Source organism: Bos grunniens, chromosome 12, assembly GCF_055505025.1.
Source record: "Bos grunniens cultivar Pamir isolate PY7600 chromosome 12, Bosgru_T2T1.0, whole genome shotgun sequence".
NCBI classification, from domain to species: Eukaryota; Metazoa; Chordata; class Mammalia; order Artiodactyla; family Bovidae; genus Bos; species Bos grunniens.
Window position 1 is genome coordinate 1,865,018 of NC_141176.1, and position 26,585 is coordinate 1,891,602.

At 40.8% G+C, this 26,585-nt stretch overlaps 1 long non-coding RNA gene across 1 annotated transcript; it reads right to left on the reverse strand.

Moving 5' to 3' along the window:
* Positions 1-338: 338 nt before the first annotated feature.
* On the reverse strand, positions 339-25,389 carry LOC147361324 (uncharacterized). Its single transcript, XR_015137567.1, has 4 exons — positions 25,097-25,389; positions 22,471-22,592; positions 3,833-4,024; positions 339-443 (listed from the first exon to the last, which is right to left on the reverse strand). It is a non-coding gene; the product is annotated as an uncharacterized LOC147361324 (long non-coding RNA).
* Between the last annotated feature and the right edge of the window lie 1,196 nt (positions 25,390-26,585).

Consider the following 26,585-nt stretch of genomic DNA (forward strand, 5'->3'; position numbering starts at 1 on the left):
CACTCTGGCCTCCTTGAAGTTGCTAGACCATGCCAACCACATTCTCACCATAGGGCCGTTGTTCTAGCTACACCTGCTGCCTAGAACACATTTCCCTCAGGTGCCTGCTTGACTAATTCCCTCCTTCCTCCAATTCTTTGTTTAGATAATCCCCTTCTTAATGATTCATAGTCTGACCACCTACTTTCACTACAAATACACTCAGAATCTCACTATTTTGCTCTTTAAAATATTTTTTGCACATATCACTGCCTAGCAAACTAGACAATATTATATTTATTATTTATTGTATTAATCAGTTTGGGCTGCCATAACAAAATATACTATAGACTAGGTGACTTGAAAAACAATAATTTATTTCTCACAGTTTTGGAGGCTGGGAATTCCAAGTGAGGGCCCTCTTCTAGCTTGAAGGCCACTGTCTTCTTGCTGTGTCCTCACTTCTGGAAAGAGAAGAAGCCATCAATCTGGTGTCTCTACTTAAAGGGCACTAATTCTATCATGGGGGCTCCACTCTCATGATTTTGTGTAGTACAATTACCTCCTAAAAGGCCCCATTGTCAAATACCATCAGACTAGGGATCAGCATGTAAAGTTTAGGAACACAGTTCAACCCATTGCACTTATCTCCATCTTGCCCAAATTGTGTGTAAATTCCACAAGAATATAAATCTAATTTTGTTCACTGAAGCATCTCCAACCCTAAGAAGAGTGCTCAGCACAGATATGCTAATGACTGAGTGAGTTCTATCCCACTGTACCAACATAGGACCTTTTGTACCCTTTGAAAGTCTTCACAGTCATTTGAGCAAGTCTTCAGGAGTGTTTCCCATGAGTTCATGAATAGTCATTTCAGGTCTTTGCACTGTTGATGGTTGTTCATAATGATTCTTGACGGCACCTCCCACTCACCCCTGCTGCCAGCCCCATAACTATTAAAATGACACCCTGACTGTGCCAAGGACAGACAAATCTCTTGAATCTGCAAAGTAGCAAAGTACATTCTCTGAGGCCCTTGCTGAGGTGGTTTTAAAGCAATGGAGAGAATGCTCACCATTCTCATTTGTGGCCATGCATTGTTCCCTGGTGGCTCAGACGGTAAAGCATCTGTCTACAATGCGGGAGACCCGGGTTAGATCCCTGGGTTGGGAAGATCTGCTGGAGAAGGAAATGGCAATCCACTCCAGTACTATTGCCTGGAAAATCCCGTAGACAGAGGAGCCTGGTAGGCAACAGTCCATGGGGTCGCAAAGGGTTGGACAAGACTGAATGACTTCACTTACTTACTTACTTCACTTATTGTCTCTATGGCCCCACAACAGGCCTGCATATACAAGCATGTGGGCTACTGGCCCTGTACACTCCTCTGAAAGTTCAGAAATGTCTGAATTCCACCAACAGATGCAACTTCAAGTTCACTCATTCTTCACTTCCAGAATGATGCTTCTAAATTGTGCTGGTGGATGGGTAGATAATGTAAATATGCTACTTTGTCAAGAAGTTGGCCCTTGGCTTATTGAGTACTACTCTTAAGGCTCAAACCATTACTGTGGTATCCAAATTGTGAAGATTAATTGAAAAAGCATGTACCCAACAAACCACACCTAACCCAAAGTGCATAAGACACTTGTGGTGTAGTTTCTTGAAAATAAGGCATTAAACGAATAAAGAAAAGCTTTCTTGTTATACATTATTCAAAGGCAATTTGGATAACATCTTGTTATACATTATTCAAATGCAATATTTCACAATATCAAATAAATACTCAAAAATGCCCCATGGCCAAAGGATATATCAATATTGGATGAAGTTCATTCACAATATTTTATTTAGAAACAATTTAAGAGTCTGAGTCTATTACTTTTATAAATGTAAATTGGGTGGCTTTTTTCGTTCACTTTTACATTCCCTTTCCTTCAGACCAATCTAGTGCAGTGTTTCTGTTTTCATCAGAGGCCAGATGAGTATCAGGCAGAGAATCAAGAGACCTGCTGTGGTAGCATGGGGCTGTGTGGTGGTGTGCAGTCTGTGTCTCAATTTCCTTGTTGATAAAAAGAAAGGTTTGGATCAGATCATCTCTAATATTCAGCAATATGTTTTCATGATTCCATGTTTTAAGAAGAACCAACTGAATTTTAAGGGTCAGAAATGACTTGTTATCAGTGTATGTGCAAACTCATCATTAAGCAATCATTTCATTTTTAAAAGTTCAAAAACAATTACTTACATTGTAATTATATTGCTTAAAATTTCTACATATACTATAGGAGAATTACTTCCTGAAGTATGCTATACTAACATAATTATTTCAACTTTACAGATTCATTTATTTGGTCAACATTTTTTGAGCACCTAGCATATTTCAGGTATTATGTTAAGTCTTGAGTGTAAGTGTACATCATCACAACATAGTCTCTGCTTTTAAGGATTAGGTGAATAAGATAAAATAATGGCAATAAAAATGCTACAAATATAGGATGAATTCTATATACCATCCAGAGTGAAACATAAGAGAAAGAAGAGGTCAATTCTATCTGGAGGGAAGTTTCCATAGAGGAAATGGGGCTTGACCTGAGATTTGAAATTAGTAACAAGAGGAGTGATAAGAATGAAGGTGTTCTGGGAAAGAAAGATACACCTGCGGAGACAGTAAAGCTTAAGGTGACACCTTCAGGAGGACAAGTACTTCACTATGGCTTCAGAAAGGAAGAGTCAGGCAAGAGAAGATAAGAGAGGACTTTCCATCTCATGCTAAGGAACCAGGTTTTAACTAGCAGTGATAGGAAGTCATTTAGGAATTAAAATTGGGGAAATAATGAGGAGATGTGCATCACTGGAGGCTTCCTTTCACATTGTTTTGGAAGATGAATCAGACCATGGCCAAGGAAGGAAGGGAGATGATGTATTAGCTGGTCATGACTGCCATGACAAAGTGCCACAGACTGGGCAGCTTAAATAACAGGAATTTCTTTTCTCACAGTGCTGGAGGTTTGAAGTCTGAGATCAAAGGTGTCAGCAGGACTGTTGCTTTTGAGTCCCATCTTCATGGATTGTGATGATGGCCTTCTCTTTGTCTTCACACAGTCTTCCCCTGGTGAAACCCTTACAGCCAACAAATATGACTTCACTTGACTTTACCTCCTTAAAGGCTCAGTCTCCAAATACTGTTACATCTGAGGTACTGGGGGTTGGACCTTCAGCACAGGAATTTCTGGGGATGTAGTTCAATCCATAACAGATGACTTATGGAGAACGTGATGCAATGGTCCAGCAGAGAGACAGTTAGGGGCATGAACAAGGCAAGAGTGGTGGGCATGCAAGAGTGGTGATGGGCACAGGACACATCAAGGACTGGACACCACCTAGGTTGGGGCGAGAGGAGCAAGGAGAGAAGAAGTCCTCCTAGATTTCCTCCCTGAGAGAAGTAAGGCCAGGTGTGAGGAGGGGGCTTTGAAATTTTATATGTTTTGATGTGATATTTTACATCAACTTTTGTACTTAGCAACACATGACATGTATATACCTTAAAGAGTCACATATAACAGGCTTCAGTAAAAAAAAAAAGTCCTTTGTTTCCCACCCACTTTCTATGCATTCTCCCCTCCTCAGAAGTAATGACTTTCAACTATTTAGCTCTTTCATCTGGTGCTTACCACAATGTTTCTAAATAACATTAGCATTATGCTGATGGGACTTAACATCATTCTTCCTTCTGAGTTCAGAACTGACTGGGAGGCAAGCACAGGAGTCAGATGACTAAAGATGAAAGTAGCAGCTTATTACTGACCAAAACAGGTAAGGTGCCTAAAAGTTCACCCTGAATTTAACAAACCTGCCCGGGCATGGCCAAGGTGGATAAGCTGCAGGCAGAGCTTGCCCTGAGAGCTTCCTTTTCATCAGGCAGTGATATGGAACTCCTTAAACTGATGTCTTTAAAGACGATAGAGGAATCTGACCATATCTGGCTCCAACTCCCCAATTTACCAGTAAGAAAAGGTCCAGAAACAGAACAGTATCCCACCATCTGAAAAAAAAAAAATCAAGAGTTAAAAATAAAATTAAGAAAGAATGATGCTGATGATACTAAGGAATTATCATTAATTTTTAGTATAATGATACTACAGTTCTGTTTTTTTTAATATTTCTTTTCTTTTGGCAATATAAACTGAAATATGTATGCATGAAATGATATCTGAATTGTGTCAAATTAATATCAGAGAGAGGAAGTGAAGGTTTAGATGAAATAAGATCGGCTGTAAGTTGAAGCTGGGTGATGGTTACCCAGGCCTTCATTATTTTATTTTTCTTACTTTTATATTCATTTATTAAATTTTATAACAAAAAGTTTAAAGAAAAAGAATTGTTACAAAAACCAAGAAAGTGAAAGTAGTCGGAAATGATAAGGCTACTGAGAAGTTAAGTAAGATAAGAAAGGCAGAGTTCTTTGCTTTGTTGATTAGAAAGATATTTATTCATTTTATTCATTTCTTGAGCAGGTATTATGTAACTGGCACTACTCTGGGGACACACACAGGGGAGAACAAAATGGAGAAGATACCTGCCCTCTTAGAAATTACCTTCTAATGACAGTGACCTTTCTCCGAACAGTTTTATGCAGTGGTTAAGAGAGCTGTCTAATGGCAGTAAGGTACAGAGAGAAGGGAGGAGGTAAACAGAAGACAGAGTAAACTTTCCAAGGGGCAAAAATGCAGTAGATGGAAGAGGCTTTTTTTTTTTTTAATGTGAGAGAGACGAGAATATTGGCAAACTATAAGGATGGAGGTTGTAGAGGAGGGGACACTATAAAAACAGAAAGAACAATCAACAAAATCCTAGAATTACTGGGAGAGAATTGCATCAGACTGCAATAGAGGGATCTTCCTTGAATAAAAAAGGCCACGTTTTCCCTAAGTTTAGAGTAAAGGAGGAAACTCTTCAAAGGTGGATTCTGTAAAGGTGGATTCTGCAAAATAAGACTAGAGTGAGAAAAGTTATCTTGATCTAGGCCATAGGTATTATGTAGGAAGTGGGTACAGATTTTCTTATCCATAGACCACCACAAACGCTCATCTTTCCTTCCAATTCCCATCTGCCACTTAGATAAGCTCTTGATATCCCATTTACTTCCTTGAAAATTCCATCCCAGGCTCCACGGTTAAATTAGGTTCTCTGTATATCAGTTAGAAATGCATTCAGCTGCAATAGGTGAAATACTAATACCAAGAAGCCTCTTAACGATGCTATTAAAGCTCTAGACTTGCTCATTCCTTCTCCACTATTTTAACTGATGTTTGTTTCATCTCCATGGGCACAAAATGGCTCCCATAGCACCAGACATCACATCTCAAGTAGGAGAAAGAGAAAACGACAGTGCCAGGTGCATTTGTCCCTTTTATCAGAGAAAGCAAATGTTTTGGGGTTTTTTTTCCCCTTAAACCTTTTGCAGACTTCTGTTCATACATACTGGCCAAAACTATGCCTCTTGGCTATTGGGAAAGTATTTGTTAAATGGTGAAGTGAAGTCGTTCAGTCATGTCTGACTCTTTGCTACCTGTGGACTGTAGCCCACCAAGCTCTTCCGTCCATGGGATTCTCCAGGCAAGAATACTGGAGTGGGTTGCCATTTCCTTCTCCAAGCAGAAGTGTGCAAAAAGCAGCAACGATAAACTAGGCTGGGAATGGTGGTAGTGAACTAACAGTGTCTATCATACTCTATTATACTTTCTTACTAGACTCTTTGTTCCCTGCCAACAGAGCTCATGTCTATGCCTCTCACCAACATATGCCATCACTTAGAGCAATACCTGGGGCAGAAGGACATCTGAAACTTTTGCTGGCCAAGGATCCATCTTTTGTCCTTTCTTTTGGTTATAAAACCTTGACTTTCTTTGTAGTGGCCCCTGCCAGAGTGCATGCAATTCTAGTAGGTCTCAGTCAAGGGGTTCTATCCTTCCAGCAAAGATGTGAGAAGTGACTCAAGTCAGTCACTTTCCCATCTTTCCTGGAAAGTTAAATCTTCACAGGGTGCAAACATTGGAAGCATGGATGCCAGGAAATCCTCTCTCTTGCTGTTAGACCCTTGGAACTTCCATGAGTCTTGTCCTGGAGACCTGCTTGGTTTCAGCTTTGCCTTCTACTCTGTGAGACATCCTCTAGCTTGACCATAAACTCATTTTTTGTTATTTTGTTCCTTTATCAAGAGCATCAAAGAAGCCTGGCTGATAAATGAAGGCATTTAATTATTTGGTGAATGATGATTGTTTTAATTAAAGTTAACCTATAAGCCAGAGAATCCTGCAACCAAAATGAAATAAACTGAATAAGATACAAACTTTCATTTGGGGCCAAACTTCTTGATTTGCAGTAAGTTTTACTTTCGTGACTACAAAGTGTTTCTCCTTGTCAATCTCTTCATTTTAAATGTCAGTGATGATGTTTTCTAATACCTGGTTTACTCTCCCATGATGCTTCTATCCTAATTCCCACTGTCTGCCAGTCCATGCCCTCTTCATCCTCTCTCCTCTCCTTTTGAAAGGTGTCTGTTATCTCTAGACAAGCAGCCATCAAAGGAATCTCTTCTTCACACACATTTGTGAGTTGTCAGAATGACAGTCTCAGCGGGATGTTACATCACTACCTCCAACTCTGAATGGCACATTTTTTCCTTCAGGTTTGCACCTGGCTGTACAGTTTTGAAGTTATCTTTGAAAACCCTTTGCTCACAGCCAAGTTGTAGCTTCTAAGGGAGGAACTTTGGGGATATTCTGTTCCAACTCCTTCCCTTTGAAGAAGAGGAAGGCCCAGGGCATGCTGTGACCATCCCAAGGTCACACACTCTGCTCTTAATAGAGCTCCAAGTCTGGGGACTCCTTGATTCTTTCTACCAGATTTTCTTTTTTTGTTATACTCCTCTAAAACCACACACTATGTAAAATATTAAAATACTTCCCCCTAAAGTCTCTACCTCAACAGCCTAATTATTTTGTATCCTCAGCTAAAAGTAATTGCAGGCTGAGTTCTCCAGGACACAGATACTTTCATTGGTGAGTGCCCTTGGCACACACATCTGGGGAAGTGAGGAGAGGAAACAGAAGTGGACTCAGAGAGAAGTCAGTGGTGATGCAGGCCCTTGAGAGCTTAGCCATGCCAAGCTCCAAAACTAAAGCAGCCCTTCAGAATCCCCCAGTCAACCCAGGATGGTGGCTCAGTCACTGGAGATGGCCACCCAGGACAGACGTGACCATGATCTCAGATGGGCTGAGCGCTGAAGCAGCTGACTGCCAGCACTGTCAGCCAGGAGAGAAGTCCTCCTCTGAAGGGTGGTCATATCCACCAGACGTCGTTACCCTCTCAACAGCTAACCCTTTCTATTCTAGAAACTTGTCATGATTCCTGCCCCTGAGGAGACTGTAGTCCGGTGGGATAAATCATGATGATAATTGAAGTGTAAAATTAAACACATAAAGGTAAACATGCTCACAAGTAGGGCATGATTATGTACACACTGACTTGGGATAGATAAGCCCCAGGAGATGCAAGAGAGGAGGAAGAGCCAGCAGCCTCTGCCTTCCTTAGCAAGAGGAATCGCTCGTGTTCACACTGAAAAGTCTCTGTTTCCTTCCTTCCTTTTCACATCTCTCTCTCTCCAATATCTTCCCTTTGAATATAATGCTCTTAACTCCATTCCTCACTTATTTCATGTATTTTCCTTGTTTCTTCTAATGTCTGCTGCTGCTGCTAAGTCGCTTCAGTTTTCTCTATTCTTAAAAAGCTAGTCCCTCAGCCTGTTTTAAGGGGAGCTTTAAAAGCTAACTGTGTGCCATTTTGCACATTCATTGTGATTGCACATCTAGCAAACAGCATTTTCAAGGGATATGTAGACTTAATGGCTTCAGGTTTCAAATATGTACATAATTAAATTTCTGATGTTAATAAAAGACATATTCTAGATGAAATAAAATCCTGAACAGGGAGAGAAGAGGGGAGTGGAGTCCATTAACAAGTACTTACTCATAAGGACATGTTAACAGGTGATACTGCCAGATCTGAAAGGTTATGTTGCAACTTTGACAAAGGGAATATAATCAGAAAATGCTAAATTGGGACTTACAATTCCATGGCAGAAAGAAAGAAGAAGGGAAAGAAATAATGAATGAAAAACAACTTGTCACCTTCAGACTTGACAATTAGAGAAGAGAACATACACCAAAGTGCCTTTGAAAATAGCTGGCAGGTTGCAAGCCTCTTCAGAAAGCCTGGCCTCTCTCCCCGTGCTGGAGGAGCTGGCCTCAGACCCACAGCGGAAGATCACTGAGCAGTCTGGCATGCCCAGGCGCGGCCTCCTTTCCCAGGAGAGCTTCCCACACACGGCGAAAACAAGTGAAGGCAAACCACAAACCCACAGCACACGGCGCTGTCAAGCCAGACCCTTGGACTGCACACCGGCTGCAGCCTTTGTCAAGCGACAAATGGAAAGCGCCGGAAGCCTTTGCTGTCAGTGCCAAGAAAAGCTTGTCCCGTCAGGGACCCACCTGGGTCCTGCGCCTAGGAGGTTGGAAGGTGGATGGGGGCGGTGAGTAGACTACAATCAGCACATGAGCCAAAGCCTCCCTCTGCTTTGAGAATGGAATCAAGCCCCATCTGCGTTTGATGGCCTGTAAGAATGGATAATACAATACTACTCACAACCATGTTCCGGGGGCGGGGATCGTGAAATTTTCAATGGATTGCTCAGGCCCACCTGGAGGGCTGATAGATGCCCTGGGACACAGAATCATTTTGTCAGATGCCAAGGCAGCTTCCGAGTAGTCTGACCTTTACATTTGGAGTCCTTCGGTTCTGAAGATGAATTACAGCCTAATACAGCCAAAAGGTGTGCCAGTCTTCTCCACATCCACGAATTGTGTGAGCTCCTGAGAGGAGGGAGCTGATGATTATGCGCGAGTTCGGGTTTTGGCCCCTGTCCCCTGTTCCCTCTGAGCTCAGAATGGTACTATAGTCCCAGAGTCGACTCTGTGACACGGAAAACCAAAGCCAAACCTCAAACCACCAGCACCAGGTGCTGTTAAAACAACAAAGAACAAGTATGTGTGTGTCTGAGCCCACGTCCTCGTCACTGGAGATGTGGAAAACAAAGCCAAGGAAACAGAACACCAGCTGGCACCAGAGAGTGACATGTCTGCATTTAAATACTTCAACTTAAAAAGTGATTTTAAAAAATTATTTTCAAATAAATTATTCCTGAGCATGGCTGAGGTGCAGGTTGCATTTTGTATGTATAACTTTACTTTTACATTTAACCATCATTTGGGGACATCTTTTATGTATCAGTCATCGTGCCAAGAGGCAGGGGAAAATAAAAAACAAAGTTAAGCTTCCGATCAGATCATATCAGATCAGTCACTCAGTCGTGTCCGACTCTTTGTGACCCCATGAATCACAGCACGCCAGGCCTCCCTGTCCATCACCAACTCCCGGAGTTCACTCACACTCATGTCCATCGAGTCAGTGATGCCATCCAGCCATCTCATCCTCTGTCATCCCCTTCTCCTCTTGCCCCCAATCCCTCCCAGCATCAGAGTCTTTTCCAATGAGTCAACTCTTCACATGAGGTGGCAAAAGATGGTATATTATAGAGACTTCCGGGAAATAGTGTTCAGAATATTCATAACTAAACTTTGAATGAAAACACAATTATGGGGGCTTCCATGATGGCTCAGCAGTTAAAAATCCACCTGCCAATGCAGGACACACAGGTTCCATCTGTGATCCTGGAAGATTCCACATGCTGTGGGGCAATTAAGCCAGTGTGCCACAACTACTGAGACAGCACACTAGAGCTGTCCCCCAGGAGCTGCAAGACTGGAGCCGGTGTGCCCTAGAGCCTGTGCTCTACGACGAAGAGGAGCCCTCGCTCCCCGCAACTAGAGAAAAGCCTCCACAGCAATGAAGACCCGGCACAGCTAAAATGTAATAAAAATAAAATAAAACGCAGCTATGTCCTTCAGAGAGGCATCATTCATGGAGCCTTCTGCTCCTCAAACTACCCTGAATATGACCGGCTTTCCACTTTATTGCAGGGTAACTTTCTGCAGGTGAGTTTGTAAGGACAGCGTATGGCAGAGCCTTCCAAATGGGTCCTCTTGCTGCTGCAACTAAGCCACTGTCTGAAAGTAGTAGTGTGTCACACAGGGAGGGCAGGTAACTTATGAGTAACAGGGCTGAATGAGTCTTTTATTTTTGACATTATACTTTAAAAAGAAAACCATATATTTTAATGTTCACAAGAATTCTTAGCAGCTAATATTGACTATTTAACATGTGCCAACAACAGAGTTCAATGTTTCACATAATTTTTTTTTTTCATTTAGTGGTCAGAGAGGTAGGTGCAGTTATCCTCAGGTGAGGAAACGTGCTCAGAGAGTCTAAATCACTGACCTAAGGGCACACCAAAGCCTTTGACTGTGTGGATCACAATAAACTGTGGAAAATTCTGAAAGAGATGGGAATACCAGACCACCTGACCTACTTCTTGAGAAACCTGTATACAGGTCGAGAAGCAACAGTTAGAACTGGACATGGAACAACAGACTGGTTCCAAATAGGAAAAGGAGTACATCAAGACTGTATATTGTCACCCTGCTTATTTAACTTATATACAGAGTACATCATGAGAAACGCTGGGCTAGAGGAAGCACGAGCTGGAATCAAGATTGCTGGGAGAAATATCAATAACCTCAGATGTACAGATGATACCACCCTTATGGCAGAAAGTGAAGAAGAACTAAAGAGCCTCTTGATGAAAGTAAAAGTGGAGAGGGAAAAAGTTGGCTTAAAGCTCAACATTCAGAAAACGAAGATCATGGCATCTTGTTTCCACCACTTCATGGGAAGTAGATGGGGAAACAGTGGAAACAGTGGCTGACTTTATTTTTCTGGGCTCCAAATTACTGTGGATGGTAATTCCAGCCATGAAATTAAAAGATGCTTACTCCTTGGAAGGAAAGTTAGGACCAACCTAGACAGCATATTAAAAAGCAGAGGCATTACTTTGTCAACAAAGGTCCATTTAGTGAAGGCTATTGTTTTTCCAGTAGTCCAATCCAAAGAATTGATGCTTTTGAACTGTGGTGTTGGATAAGACTGTTGAGAGTCCCTTGGACTGCAAGGAGATCCAACCAGTCCATCCTAAAGGAGATCAGTCCTGGCTGTTCATTGGAGGGACTGATGTTGAAGCTGAAACTCCAATACTTTGGCCACCTGGTGCAGAGAGCTGACTCATTGGAAAAGACGCTAATGCTGGGAAAGATTGAGGGCAGGAGGAGAAGGGTAAACAGAGGATGAGATAGTTGGATGGCATCACCGACACAATGGACATAGGTTTGGGTGGACTTCAGGAGTTGGGGGTGGACTTCAGGAGTTGGTGATGGACAGGGATGCCTGGCATGCTGCAGTTCATGAGGTCACAAAGAGTCGGACACGACTGAACGATTGAACTGAACTGAACTGAACTGACTTGGACTTTGCAATTCTACCACCCCCTGTTGTCAGCATTGGGACTTCCTTATCACTTTTCAATGGAGCCTAATAAATGGGAGGGTGTCTAAAGAAGTGTTAGGACTACTTGATTGAAGAAAGTCTCCATTTGGAGACATTTATGGAGTAGCAGTTGCCAAGGCAGCCACATATACCTGCTCCCACCTTCCATACAGGGGCAATGTGATCTCTTCTGGATCCCAACACAGTTCTACTCTTCTATTAACCTCTACAATATTGATTTATTTATTGGTCTTTGTCCTCTAGTAAGTAATTATAACCAGCAGGAGGGATTTCAAATTATTTATCTTTGGATTCCCAGCACCTATCACAGTGCCAGGCATATTGTATGTTTAAACAATGAATGCTTAAATGACTCAATAAATGAATTAATCCAGAGAGCTAGATATTTAAAACAAAATAAATCAGAACTAAAAATATCAGATGAGTGGGGTAGAAATGGAATTTATTGAGACAGTATATGCAAAGTACTGTGATTTGCTTATTTTAATTTAATTAACCTTCAGAACAAACTTGTGAGGTAAATCTATATCTCCCATTTTACAGGCAAAGTAAGTAATGCTTGGAGAGTTTAAGCAGGTTGCCCTGGATCACACAACTAGTAAAGAGTACCACAGGAATTTAACTCAGGTTTTCTAGTTTCAAAGCCCATGTATTTTTTTTTTTTTTTCTGTCCTACTGCCTCCTCTAACTTTCCAGTTGCTACCACCAAGTTCTAAGAAATCTACTCTTCCTCAATTGCACCATACCTCATCTCCTTTCTTAAACTTTGTAAGGATAGTCTCATAATGTTAATTCTTTTATAATCTAGCAGTCTTAAAAGTAAGCTAAGTTTTAACTAGTGACTGAATGAATAAAATGATGGATGGATGGATGGATAAATGGATTCATTAGCACTTCTCTTATTCTTACTAAAACAACAATGTTAGTTGGAAAACTAGGGTTTCAACATTTAGCTGTAGAGCAAGATTTTGGTCTCTATACACAAGTGTATATCTCCATAATTTTCTTTGGTATTTTTTAATTGATTTTACAGAAGGTATGGAAATTAAAATTTATTTTTGCCTCTATATTCCTTAAAATATAATTAGAGTTTATAAGAAACTAAATTGCATTTAGCCACTTTAGAACAGTGCATTTAAAAAGTCATAATTTTAAGTGAAATTGCATGAGTTTAATAATAGAATCAAGTTTTTCATATATTGTTAGAAAGTGCTAGTTAAATAAATTCTCAAAAGACAAAAGTTGCTGTTTAGTACTTTAAAAATCTGTCAACAACTGCCTTGCTATTTATTAAATTGTACTATAGCACAGTACACTTCGAGAATTTTTATTTTGGCTTATAAAGCAGAATTAAGACTTTTCTCCTGAAATTTATTCAATAAACTTTATTAGTTCTTCTTTTGACCCTCACCAGGGAGAAAAAAGCTAAGGACACTCAATGAGTGAAGAGACAGAGCAGAAAATTGAAACTGGCAGTAGAAAACATGTAGAATATTCAGGCAGTAAAGGACTGGGAGTAAGTGGCAACATGTGAGTCCTTGGAGCATAAAGTATGACAGACAGTAGATTTGAGAGGGAAGAGAAATCCTGTGGTCGCTAAGTAGGGGACAGTTTTCACATATGTGGCATCATTGATATTGAGCATGTGAGAGGACTCAGTTTAGAGCCAAGAATGCCAGGCACTGCTTGAATATTATCTTATATGTGGAATCTAGGAAAAAGAAAAAGCAAGCTTACAGATACAGAGAATATATCTGTGGTTGCCAGAAATGGGGGGTGAGGGGGAAGGGATTAGATGGACAAAGTTGGTCAAAAGGTACAAACTTCTAGTTATAAAATGAAGAAGTTATGGAGGTTTAATGTCCACCATAGTGACTATAGTTAATAATGTATTGTATATTTGAAAGTAGTAAGAGAAATTTTTTAAAGTTCTCATCACTGGAAAGAGAAGGTAATGGGTATGACTTAGACGTGTTGTTTGCAATATGTACAAATAGCAAATCATTGTGTTTTGCTGACATATGTTATATCAGTTAACAGAAGCTAATATAATGTTATATCAGCTATACCTCAATTTTTTAAAATGTCAGACACTGGATGATTGGACTGGACAAGAGCAGTTACCATCTGATATGTATCTGTTTCTACTAAGTCTCACAACCAACCTCTCAGGTGAGTATGATTATCATGCCCCCTGAATTGAGGCTCATCTGTAAACAATGCCTCATCAGGGAGTAGTGGACATGAGATTCAAACTTCCAACTGCCATCTCCAAAGCTGTACTCCCCGACTAAGGTGTATTCTATGAACTTCCACTATAACCAGCCAGTTCTGCTACACTATAAAGGGTCTTCTACCAAGTTTCATTCTACCGCTGAGACTTACAAGTACACTGAGTTTTATTCTAGGTTGTCCAAATAACTTTTTGCAATAAGGAGTTCATGATCTGAGTCACAGTCGGATCCTGGTCTTCTTTTTTCTAACTGTATAGAGTTTCTCCATCTTCGGCTGCAAAGAATATAATCAATCTGATTTCGATATTGACTGGTGATGTCCATGTGGAGTCAGCTCTTGTGTTGTTTATAGACAGTGTTTGCTATGACCCACTGCATTCTCTTGGCAAAACTCTGTTAGCCTTTGACCTGCTTAATTTTGTACTCCAAGGTCAAGAAAGAAAGAAAGTGAAGTCGCTCAGTTGTGTCTGATTTGTTGTGATCTTTGTGACTCCATGGACTGAAGCCTACTAGGCTCCTCCATCTATGGGATTTTCCAGGCAAGAGTACTGGAGTGGGTTGCCATTTCCTTCTCCAAGGCCAAACTTGGCTGTTAGTCCAGGTATCTCTAGACTTCCTACTTTTGTGTTCCAGTCCCTATGATGAAAAGGACATCCTTTTTTTTTTTTGGTGTTAGTTCTAGAAGGCCTTGTAGGTCTTCATGGAACTGTTCAACTTCAGCTTCTCAACATTAGTGGTTGGAGCATGGACTTGGATTACTGTGATGTTGAATGGTTTGCCTTGGAAATAAACAGAGATCATTCTGTCATTTTGGAGATTGCACCCAAGTACTGCATTTTGGACTCTTTTGTTGACTATGAGGGCTACTCCATTTCTTCTAAAGGATTCTTGTCCATAGTAGATGTAAGGGTCATCTGAATTAAGTTCACCCATTCTGGTCCATTTTAGTTCACTGGTTCCTAAAATGTCCATGTTCACTCTTGCCATCTCCTATTTGGTCACTTCCAATTTATCTTGATTCATGGACCTAACATTTCAGATTCCTACACAATGTTGTTCTTTACAGCGTTGGACTTTACTTCCATCACCAGTCACATCCACAACTGGGCATTGTTTTTGCTTTGGCCCCATCCCTTCATTCTTTCTGGAGTTATTTCTCCACTGGTCTCCAGTAGCATATTGGGCACCTACCGACCTGGAGTTCGTCTTTCAGTATCCTATCATTTTGCCTTTTCCTACTGTTCATGGGGTTCTCAAGGCAAGAATACTGAAGTGGTTTGCCATTCCCTTCTCCAGTGGACCACGTTTTGTCAGAACTCTCCACCATGACCTGTCCATCTTGGGTGGCCCTATAGGACATTATTCATAGTCCAAATAATTCACTGGAATATAAATGGAGGTAGACCAAAAGATCCTAGGCTGAAGACCTAGTCAAGTGCTCTTTCTTGAACACAAGTGGCATATCAAGTACAGCACTTGAAGAAGTATGGCAATTTTGGTAGAGGATTCAGAATTATGAGTTCTGAAAAAAAGGGATATCTTTGATAGATAATATATCTGTATCTCATATAGTAACAGCATGTGAAAAAATGCTTCTAATGTTTTCACAATTGTGGGGAAAATATTTACATTAATTTTTAAAAGGACACACACACATACCAGTGTTGCCTGACAAATTATATTAAAATTTTCCCACATTCAAGAGTAACTGTGATGAAACTATGCCCAAAATAGTTTACCTGAAACATTATGGGTCAGATATGTTTTGAATTCAGAATTTTTTAGATGCTAGTAAAGTAACAGACTACTGTATTACATGACACCCTCAAATGGTATATGAAATTCTGACCTAAAATAGTAGACTGCCAGATATTTCTCCAGCAAAGACTGGTTTATTCAGAATCAAAGGGATGCAATTCAAGGTCTGTGATCATGGTGAGCCTCCTACAAGTCCTGACAGGAAAGAAGAATGCTTTCATAGAGAAAAGGGAACTCGAGAGGGGTATACTAAACAAAAAGTACTCAGCTTTTCCGTGGCTGAGTCTTTGCCAGGAAAAAAAAATGACTTTCTTCTTTATGGGCTCTGCTATTGTTGCAGGGTGTGAGAGCTCCCCCTTCTGGTTTTTCAAGTCTATTTAATTGAGGTCTTTATTAATTTTTTTACAGAGGCAGCATGAATATCAAATATTAATATTTCTGCCATGAAATATTGACACTAAGTGGGATAAGTAAGTTCTATGTTAAACTTCATGTCATTTCTAGTGAGGTTTTGCTGCCGAAAAAGTTTGTCACAAATTTATCAACAAACTTTTCAGAGAGTTTTTTAATTTCAAAATTATACATAAGGAGTTTTAGACCAATATTTTCTTGAAAAATCCTATTTCATATACATCATTAAACATTGTGGTGGTGGTGGTTTAGTCGCTAAGTCATGTCTGACTCTTGCAACCCATGGACTGTAGCCCACCAGGCTCCTCTGTCCATGGGATTTTCCAGGAAAGAATACTGGAGTGGATTGCCATTTCCTTCTCCAGGGGATCTTCCTGACCCAGGAATTGAACGAGAGGTCTCCTGCATTGCAGGCAGATTCTTTACCGACTGAGCTATGAGGGTGTCAGGAAGCATTTAACAGGAGGCTTCCTGTGTGCTGTTTTGGATCTGTCAGGAATCCTCTGTTCCCTCATAATTCCTGAATATTCAGGAATTAAGAGGAGAGGCAAGCCTCTCCTGGGGCTGAGGAATCCAGGCATTTCCTTCAGTAGTTTTTCAATACTTTAATATACATCGTGATAAGTACCCTCTTCCTTCTTGTGAACCATACGGTAAAAGTGATTATTTACAACTCTCTCTCTCTTTAATATGGATCACTTATGTTTTGTAAGTCTGGAATTTTAATATCTTTGCTGAGAATAACTACAGTATATATGCCTACACCATGTTGATTAAAACACCTTTGCTCCATCAGAGCTTTGGTCCCCATGCCTTTCTTTCTCTTTCTTTCTCTCTCCCTCTCTCTCAGGCTATTTCTTTGGAGTGCAGAGGCCCTCTGAGTTCACTTTCCTGCCCAGGCTTCTAAGACCTCTCGAGAAGGTGCTCTGCGCCTTCAGCCCCATCAAGAGGGCTCCTGAGGCCTCCATGAACAGAGCAAGCCCCGTGTCAGGAACTTTATTGGATTTCTGCATAAACCAAGGAATATCAGCCTCTTTCTCTCCTTTACTTTCTTACCGTCGACTCTGGACCACCAAGTTCTGGTCCCTTAAAGGACCTCAACATGAGCAAAGCCCATTAAACATTGTATTTTGTAGAAAAAAAAAGTCCACAACTCAAATTGCATTTTAGAGCAAAATAAACATTCATTCCATCATGCTTCTTTGTATAGTTATTATTTCAATACATGTGACAACCTGCAGAACATAAGCCAGTTAAATATGATATAATAGATGTATGAGGATTGGTAAAATTAGGATTTATAAAATCATTAGGATTGGTAAAATTATGAAGCTATAGAAGTGTTTCCATAACTCTTTCCCTATACTGTCAACCAAAAGCACTATGCAGGAAACTGCAAATAAGAAAAGAGTTTATTGGGGGTCCTAAGAATTGCAACTCAGGAGACACAGATTCAGGTAAAGCTTTAAGAGAGTTCCAGGGAACAGAAAGAGCCAGGGGCTTATAAACACCAAAAGGTTTGTCAACTGGAGAAATGTACCACCTAAAATTTGAAAATAACATTTTATTTGGCTGGCTTAAGATTTAAGCCCAGGATATAGCCTCTGAGACAGCTCTTAGGAGTTGTTAAAAGAGGTAAGGGAGGAGCCAGGATATATAGAAGTTTTTACTGGAAAGAAAGAGAGAGAGAGAGAGAGTGGAACACCAAAGATTACCACTAATCATGAAAAAAAAAAAAAAAACCAGACATCTCAATGAATAATTTTAGTGCCTTTCTATGTATGGAAAGAGGCAAGAGACTGGGCTTATTTAAATCATAAATGCATCTTAACTAGGGGCAGTATCCTGTTTTTCTCCATCCTGAATTCCCTTCTGTGTTCACTGTTGAGTGCAGCTGCAGTGGCTGCTGGCTTTATGACCATAATATCTTGCTTACTGAAATGGCATTTACCATTCTTAGTTCACAGTGCCTCCTCTTGATCATAAATTCAGCCAACATTTGGGAGGAATTTCATGACCATTTTGTCCCATCGTGCTAAGAAAGCTCATTCCTAGATCAGGCAAATATTCTGGTGAGAGGCCACTCAAGTGTGAATTTTTTGGATTAGACCCTGTTGGTAATCTAAAATTCTCTGGATCACCTGTTTTACTAGTTTACTATGATTCAGGAAATGTTTCCCCTCATTGTTCCTTCACATATATAGAGTTTCACTTTAAAATTATTCTATGTAGTTATATATATATATATATATATATATATATATATATATATATATGATTGACTGCATCTAGACATTTAGCCATCATTAACATTATTGAAAGAGATCAGAATACCAGAATACCACCTGACCTGCCTCTTGAGAAATCTGTATGCAGGTCAGGAAGCAACAGTTAGAACCGGACATGAAACAACAGACTGGTTCCAAATAGGAAAAGGAGTGCGTCAAGTCTGTATATTGTCACCCTTCTTATTTAGCTTATATGCAGAGTACATCATGAGAAACGCTGAGCTGGAAGAAGCACAAGCTGGAAGAACAAGATTGCCAGGAGAAATATCAATAACCTCAGATATGCAGATGACACCACCCTTATGGCAGAAAGTGAAGAAGAACTAAAAAGCCTCTTGATGAAAGTGAAAGTAGAGAGTGAAAAAGTTGGCTTAAAGCTCAACATTCAGAAAACTAAGATCATGACATCTGGTCCCATCACTTCATGGGAAATAGATGGGGAAACAGTGGAAACACTGTCAGACTTCATTTGGGGGGCTCCAAAATCACTGCAGATGGTGATTGCAGCCATGAAATTCAAAGACGCTTGCTCCTTGGAAGGAAGTTATGACCAACCTAGATAGCATATTCAAAAGCAGTGACATTACTTTGCCAACAAAGGTCAGTCTAGTCAAGGCTATGGTTTTTCCAGTGGTCATGTATGGATGTGAGAGTTGGACTGTGAAGAAAGCTGAGCACCTAAGAATTGATGCTTTTGAACTGTGGTGCTGAAGAAGACTCTTGAGAGTCCCTTGGACTGCAAGGAGATCCAACCAGTCCACCGTAAAGGAGATCAGTCCTGGGTGTTCTTTGGAAGGAATGATGCTAAAGCTGAAACTCCAATACTTTGGCCACCTCATGCGAAGAGCTGACTCATTGGAAAATACTCTGATGCTGGGAGGGATTATGGGCATAAGGAAAAGGGGACGACAGAGGATGAGATGGCTGGATGGCATCAACGACTTGATGGATGTGAGTTTGAGTGAACTCCGGGAGTTGGTGATGAACAGGGAGGCCTGGCGTGCTGCAATTCCTGGGGTCGCAGAGAGTCAGACACGACTGAGCGACTGAACTGAACTGAATATAATGTTTATTATATTATATATTAATATTATAATACTCATATATTGATATATTATTGTATATATATACTGTATGCAATATAACACTATTTGTATATAATTGCTGTATGTATACAATATGTAATATACATACTATATATAATATAACATCATATATAATTATTGTTGTTATTCAGTCACTGACTCTTTGTTACCCCATGCATGCCAGGCTTCCCTGTCCTTCACTATCTCCTAAAGTTTGCTTAAACTCATGTCCATTGAGTCAGTGATGCTATCTAACAATCTCATCCTCTGCCATCCCCTTCTGCTTTTGCCTTCAAATCTTTCTAGCATCAGGGACTTTTTCAATGAGTCAGCTCTTCATATCAGATGGCCAAATTATTGGAGCTTCAGCAACAGTCCTTCTAATGAAATTCAGTGTTGATTTCTTCTAGGATTGACTGGTTGGATCTCCTTGCACTCTAAGGGACTCTCTACAGTCTTTTCTAGCACAACAACTCAAAAGCATCAATTCTTCAGCACTAAGCCTTCTTCATAGTTCAACTCTCACATCCATACATGACTACTGGAAAAATTATAGCTTTGACTATGTGGACCTTTGTGGGCAAATTTGTATCTCTGCTTTTGAAACACTATCTAGGTTTATCATAGCTTTCCTTCCAAGGAGTAAGCATCTTTTCATGGCTACAATCACCATCCACGGTGATTTTGGAGCCCTAAAAAGTAAAATCTGTCACTGCTTCCACTTTTTCCCCTTCTATATGCCTTGAAGTGTTGGAATTAGTTTTCTGAATGTTGAGTTTTAAGCCAGATTTTTCATGCCCCTCTTTCACCCTCATCAAGAAGCTCTTTAGTTCCTGTTCACTTTCTGGCATTAGAATGGTATCACCTGCATATTTGAGGTTGCTGATATTTCTCCTGGCAATCTTGTCTCCAGCTTGTGAGTCATCCAGCCTGACATTTCCCATGGTGTACTCTGCATAGAAGTTAAATAAGCAGGGGGACAATATGCAGCCTTGTAGTTTTCCTTTCCCAATTTTTAACCAGACCATTGTTTCATGTCAGATTCCAACTGTTGCTTCTTGACCCACATAACAGGTTTCTCAGGAGACAGGTATGGTGGTCTGGCATTCCCATCTCTTTAAGAATTTTCCATGTTTGTTTGTTTTTGTTTTGTGATCCACATAGTCAAAGGCTTTCAAGTAGTCAATGAAGCAAAAATAGATGTTTTTCTGGAATTCTTTTTCTCTCTCTATTATCAAATGAATGTTGGCAATTTGATTTCTGGTTCCCCTGACTTTTCTAAACTCAGCTTGCACATCTGGACATTCTCAGTTCACATACTGCTAAAGCCTGTCTTGAAGGATTTTGAGCATAACCTTGCTTGCATGTAAAATGAATGCAATTGTACAATATTCAGAACCTTCTTTGGCATTACCCTTATTTGGCACTGGGATGAAAACTGACCTTTTATATTCCTGAGGCCATTGCTGAGTTTTCCAAATTTGCCAAGGTATTGAGTGCAGCACTTTACCAACATCATCTTTTAGGATTTTAAATAGCCTAGCTGAATTCCATCATATCACTGGCTTTGTTGGTAGTAATGCTCCCTAAGGTCCACTTGACTTGACACTCCAGGATGTCTGGCTCTAAGTGAGTGAGCACAGCATTATGGTTATCTGGGTCATTAAAACCTTTTTTGTATAGTTCTTCTATGTATTCTTGCTATTTCTTCTTAATCTCTTCTGTTTCTGTTAAGTCCTTACTGTTTCTATCCTTTATCATGCCCATTCTTGCATGAAACCTTCCCTTGATATATATGAATATAGATGTTTTTCTAATTTCTTTTTTCACCAACAGATAACAATAAACAGTTATTTCTAATGAGAGCTTTCTAAAAATTTTACCAATTTAGAATATTTTTCAATTAAAGGGCTCCTTCACCTGGTCAATGATGATATATCTAAATAGCAGCTCAAACCAATAAGACAGAAGTGGCATCCTCACAAAAGAGTGCAGTTTTTAGAAGATCTGGAAAGCTCACTCTTCCAAACTAAGAATATAAAGGGTCTTGTTGTACAGGCAATGCAACAAAAGGCAATGTGACAAAGATCTCTGTGAGTTGGCACAGACAGAAAAAGCCCTGCTCAGAATCCCAGTCTACATAACTGGGCCACCTACATAACTGGTGGCCAAATGTACACCATATGTGTACCTTCTGGATGGCAGAGATAAAGCCCTCAAAACATTGAAAAAGGAAAAACAACAAAATAAAACAATGCCTAAGATCAGTTAGAACATTTACATCTCAAAGACACAGGGAGATAAATACAAGGGTTATTTCTTTAAGGTCAGCATTCTGAAAAGATGTTTTCTGAAGCTAACTTGCAAAATTTCCTTGTAAGTGTAACGTTTGTACTTAATGAAAGCCTGGCTGGAATATTAGTGGGACGGTGGCAATCTGTTGTTCCTTTTGTTTTGAAACCTTTTTTCCCCATTCCAACGTCAGTTTGTCAAGATAAATTGCTAGTGATGACCATGTGGTACACCAATGTGCTATTTGTGAGCTTAATTTCTCTAGGTCTTTCAGCCCTCTTATGTGTCTCAAGTTCTCCCTTGGGTAGTTTACAACTACTGTGGCTGCCCAGAACACTGAGTAGCCAGCTCTTATGTGTGTCCCCAGCAGAGCAAGTTGCTTATTAAAATGAGTCCCCTATAGGGACAGCTGCATGGTATGAGGACTTGCTGCCACCACTTTGAATACTTTTTCAGTTTCCTAAGAAAGCTTTTGTCAGCTGGCAGGAAGATTTCCTTTATTCAGAGCTGAAAGCTCTCATGATATACTTCACTTTTATTCCAACAAATTCTATTAAAGTATCCAACTCAAGGAAGAACACCAGGCCAGTCTCCCACTAATTACCCGGCCCAACCCAACTCAGTGTCTAAGCAAAAATCTTCTCAATGTCTTTTAATGGAGTATAACCCAAGGTACTGCTTCTTGAAACTAAGTTTCAAGGATAACATACTCCTCCAGAGAGGAATTTATTAACAATATGACTGAATCTTCATATTGTTATCAGTCTACCTATCGTAGGTAGACTGAATCTACCTAGGATCTTCAGCCAATAACATGACATCCAAGAACCAGGAGAGACTCACCCAAATTTGCCTGAAATCCCTGAGAAGCTCCTCTGCTTCTACCAGGGTCCAGATATTTGTAGAGTTCAAGCGAAGGAAAAGACTCTGCTCTGGATCACTTAGTGGATCATCACAACTATGAACTGGGGGAAGGAAAAAAAAAAAACCCACAGCTTAAAACAGGAGCATTATATCTTATTCTGGACATTACTGAGGGCTATGTATATTGTCACCCTGCTTATTTAACTTCTATGCAGAGTACATCATGAGAAACACTGGGCTGGAAGAAGCACAAGCTGGAATCAAGATTGCCGGGAGAAATATCAATAACCTCAGGTATGCAGATGACACCACCCTTATGGAAGAAAGTGAAGAGGAACTAAAAAGCCTCTTGAAAGTGAAAGAGGAGAGTGAAAAAGCTGACTTAAAGCTCAACATTCAGAAAACGAAGATCATGGCATCCGGTCCCATCACTTCATGGCAAATAGATGGGGAAAGAGTGGAAACAGTATCAGACTTTATTTTTGGGGGCTCCAAAATCACTGCAGATGGTGACTGCACCCATGAAATTAAAAGACATTTACTCCTTGGAAGGAAAGTTATGACCAATCTAGATAGCATATTCAAAAGCAGAGACATTACTTTGCCAGCAAAGGTCAGTCTAGTCAAGGCTATGGTTTTTCCAGTGGTCATGTATGGATGTGAGAGTTGGACTGTGAAGAAAGCTGAGCGCTGAAGAATTGATGCTTTTGAACTGTGGTGCTGGAGAAGACTCTTGAGAGTCCCTTGGACTGCAAGGAGATCCAGCCAGTCCATTCTAAAGGAGATCAGTCCTGGGTGTTCATTGGAAGGTCTGATGCTGAAGCTGAAACTCCAATACTTTGGCCACCTCATGCGAAGAGTTGACTCATTGACAAAGACCCTGATGCTGGGAGGGATTGGGGGCAGGAGGAGAAGGGGACGACAGAGGATGAGATGGCTAGATGGCATCACCGACTCGATGGACATGAGTTTGAGTGAACTCCAGGAGTTGGTGATGGACAGGGAGGCCTGGCATGCTGCCATTCATGGTGTCGCAAAGAGTCGGACACGACTGAGGGACTGAACTGAACTGAACTGAACTGATAGCCTTTTAACAACCTCTCAGATAACCCTGAGAAACTTTTCCAAATAGGTAAGGGAGACCCAGGACATATAGGAGTTTTTGCTGAAAACAAAATTTAAAAACAAAACACGAAAACCCATGTAGTTGAACATCAAAAGGTTACTGCTAATCACACACACACACACACACACACACACACACACACACAAAACCAGACATCTCAAGTTAGTGACTTCAGCACCTTTCTATGTATGGGAGGATGTAAGAGTTTGGACTCACTAAAATCATTCCTCTGATTTGTATCTTGACTATCTCAGACTAGGATCTTGTTTTTCTCCATCCTGAATCCCCTGGGCATTCACAGTCCCCTGGGCATGCACTGTCCCCTGGTCATGCATTGTTGAGTGTAACTGCAGTGGCTGATGGCTTTATGGCTGCAGTATGCTTGGCTCAGTGAAATGGCAGGTGACATTCTTTGTCTACAGGTTGTTAAAAGTTGTCTGGTGAGTATTATGATAGACTCTAATGTGAATCAGAAAATATTTGTCCTTAAGGAATCACAGGTTATTTTACGGTAGGGGTCCAATAAGTAGATAGGCCATCACCAGCTATTTTAGGGTAAGGTTTTAGGGTGAATCTTGGGTTTCTGAAAGATGTTCTGGATGCCTTCATTAAGACAATAGTGGTCAAAAGGTCAGATTTCATCAAGGCTGAAATGTGTACACTTCCCCAAAGACCTCCCAGCAGCATTTTAGAGAGCTCACTTAGTAATACCAGCTCCACTTTGATTTTCCTCCCACAATGCCTCTTCCCTACCCGAGGCAGGTTTCTCCCTTCATGCTGACCCAGGAGTTCTCTGGGTGGTGACAGTGGTGATGACGGAGCTCTTCCCAGCTCCCCGGCCCTGTCTCTCACTCAGCATCTTCAGGGGCCTGCTCTTCACCCGAGGAGGTGCCTGTGCATGTGATGTGGTCTGAACCTCAGCAGCATCTCAGTTACTCAATTTAGAACTACAAGAAGCAAGATAAGTAACTTTTGTGCATCTTGCAGGTGAAAAAATAAGCTTAAAAAGACGAAGTAACTTCTTCCAGTTGGCAAATAGCTTGATCTGAACCCAGGTTTTCTCCCTTCTCCTCTAGACTCTTACGTGCTAATTCATCTGAAAATTCTCTTTGTGCTGAGAGGCAAGTCTCTTGGAGTGCTACTGTTCCAGAATACTGAATTAGAGCTCTGGAGGTGGGCAGGCTCAGCACTCTTCAAGTCAGATCATGTGGCTGCCCCCCCCTACCTGCCAACATCCAGCTTCAACCTGCTTCCCAGGGAAGCGCTGAGCCAAAAAGGAAGCAGAGTCCTGGAGTCCTCGCTCAGGGAAGGGAGGTGCATAAAAGCAAAAGGGAGTTTAAAACATGGTGGTGAGGCTTTTCCTAGCTTTTAATGCCCACTGAGAAAAGATTTTAAAACATGTAAGTGAAATAAGGCAAAGGCAAGTTCTGAAGAAAAGGGGAAAAAAAAATAGAAATATCACAGAGAAAAGACTTTTACTTCTCAAGAGGTGGCCACTCCAGCATCATTCTTCAAGAAGCGTTTCCTTCACAATCCAAATCACAGAGTTGCCACGAAGCAGCTCCTGCAGAGATGAGGAAGGTGCCCACTGAGCCAGGGAAACTGGAGGCTGGGATATACTATCAGAGCCTATGCTGGAGGCAGCTGTCAGGAAAGTCAGCCAGGCCAGTGCTGGCCCTGCTTTCACTAACGGGTACTCTGGTGCCCGCATTAGCAGGAGCAGAGCAGGTCAGAGTATGTGGCCCTGTGGTCCAAGGGAAGCCTCACAGACTGACCCCTTGGGCCTCTACCCCTGGGTCAGGCTCACTACTGACCCTGGGAAACCTGCCTTAAGAATTATTTGCACCTGCTGGGGAAACAGAATTAAAAACAAAATCTTCTCCTACACCAGAAAACCTCTCCACAAGGTAGTGGAGACAGAAAACAGGTGTGTTAGTGAGTAAAGATCAGAATGTGAATCACACCACTGGCAGAGATTTCAAAGACAGATAAAAACACACAAACAAAAAAATCCACCCCTTAGTAAAACCAAGCAGATAGAACCCATTACATACATGTCCTCAGACAATTACTAGTACTCAAGTAAGGGGTCTTGACAGCACCATTTGTCACACATAGTTCATCCTTGACTCACATAGTAAATGGAGTGCTGTCAGTGTTAGCTTATCAGCTGTATCTAGTACAGAAACAAATTTCTCATATTTTTATGACTGGAGGTAGTTTTGCAACTTGCAGCAAGGCTCCTACACTCTCACAGAAACTGGCAGATTGAAGTGCTATTTTCCTTGATGTTTACATTTCAAAGAGATGGCTCCAGGCCTTTGAGAAAAGTATTCATGGGTCATCAAGCTGACAAAAGGCCTATCTAGTTTTCAAAAGGGTTTATATACATTTCAAAGAGAGGAAACTACTTACTTACAAGCATTCTAAAGTATAAGTTCTGAGAAAAAGGAAGAAGACAAATCTCTTGTTTTCAACCAGAAGAAGTAAGCCTCTTATTTTTAATTTTTATTTGTCCTTAGACACCCTCCCCAATGTTCTCTGATTCTGCAGTTTTTCTGATTCGGATGCCTTCATTTGCACTTTTAAAGCTCTGCAGGAGATTCTGCTACTCAGTTTGGAACAGTGTTTCTTAGACCAAGAGCCTCCTGAAGTGTCACAATCCTCTGAGACTGATTAAAATGCATATTCCTGGGACCTGTACAGAGAACAGGTGTCTGAATTCCAGAGGTGGCTCTAGCAACTGCATTTAAACAAGTCTCTGGAGGTTCTGATGCTCTCTACAGGTGAAAAATCATTGCCTGTGGCTACAGTATTGACTCTCACAAGGAGATCCCTGTACACCTGGGGGAAATGACAATTTTCCATAGGCCACACAGACGAGTAAATTGAAGGAATAATTTTCTAGATCCTCAAATTTTTATTTTCACTCTTTGAAAAACATCTGAGAGTACTGCCCATGGTTGTT